This window comes from Myotis lucifugus, unplaced genomic scaffold (assembly GCF_000147115.1).
Source record: "Myotis lucifugus unplaced genomic scaffold, Myoluc2.0 scaffold_104, whole genome shotgun sequence".
NCBI classification, from domain to species: Eukaryota; Metazoa; Chordata; class Mammalia; order Chiroptera; family Vespertilionidae; genus Myotis; species Myotis lucifugus.
The window spans coordinates 3239778-3240930 of NW_005871152.1; positions in this window are offsets into that span (position 1 = coordinate 3239778).

The following is a 1153-nucleotide window of genomic DNA, read 5'->3' on the forward strand; positions in this document are numbered from 1 at the left end:
GAGGGTGGTGCTCTCATAAAGGAGATTGCCCTCTGCCAGGAGTGGCAGGCTGGGGCGATGGCTGGCAGGGTCTAAATGATAAGACCCACTCTCCCCAGATCCGCAAGCAATCCCTAACTGCGAGCACAGACAAAATAAGGAAGAACATTTTTTTTTTCTGAGCAATTATGAGCTGCTCTGGAGTGGATTCGCATAAAATATGGCAGCTTCAGGAGGTGTGAGATCACTGCTTTGCTATTTACCTATAAAGCCGAAGTCATTTGTCCTATATCTAAAAAGTACAACTCAATGAGTTCTCAACAATTAAAAAAATATGCTTTAGAAACTGCTGCCAGAGAAACCCAGCCAGAACAGACCCCACCGTGAGAGATTTGAGGGCTCGAACCAATTTTCAGTTCAAAGTCATGAGTATTGTCTGGACGTCACCAATGTGCCTGACCTGTAGGGTACAATGCTCTATTGAAGATCCCATGGGTTAGTGGAGGGGACGGGTGTGTGACCAAATAAATTATGTGGAGCAATAAATCATGAAACAGCATCCGGAGTACAGCAGCGGAGATATGCTCCAGGTTCAGAGGTCACGCAGAGCAGGGCTGCTGTTGGAGGGGAGGAGGGATGGAGGGTGTTGGGGCGAGTTTGAAGGGAGAACAGAAGGGTTCAACATACAGACTAGTGAGGACCTGGGAGGTATGAAAAGGCAGTCAGGGAATTGTAAGTAGCTGGGGGCTCTAAATGGGCTTCCCCTCAGGGCCGACCCAGCTCACATGGAGAGAAAGCTGTGGCCAACGTCTCCTGCTTCCTGATTTACAGGACACTGAGCCCACTCTGTCCCAGATCCCTGCTCACCATTATTCAGTGCATCTACTTTTAGCTTCAAGTTTTGATCCTTGTTCAAAAAGCACACATATTTTGGGTTGTTGCTGCTCATTTTACTTGATTGAGGATGACTTCCACATGCTTTATCAAAAGAAGGTTTGCCCTGGCTGTGTATCTCAGTTGGTCAGAGCATCGTCCCGGTATGCCAAGGTTGCGGGTTTGATCCCTGGTCAGGGCACATACAAGAATCAACCAATGAATGCATAAACAAGTGGAACAACAAATCACTCTCTTCTCTCCCCCCTTACTCTCTCTCTCTCTAAAATCAAATTTTTTA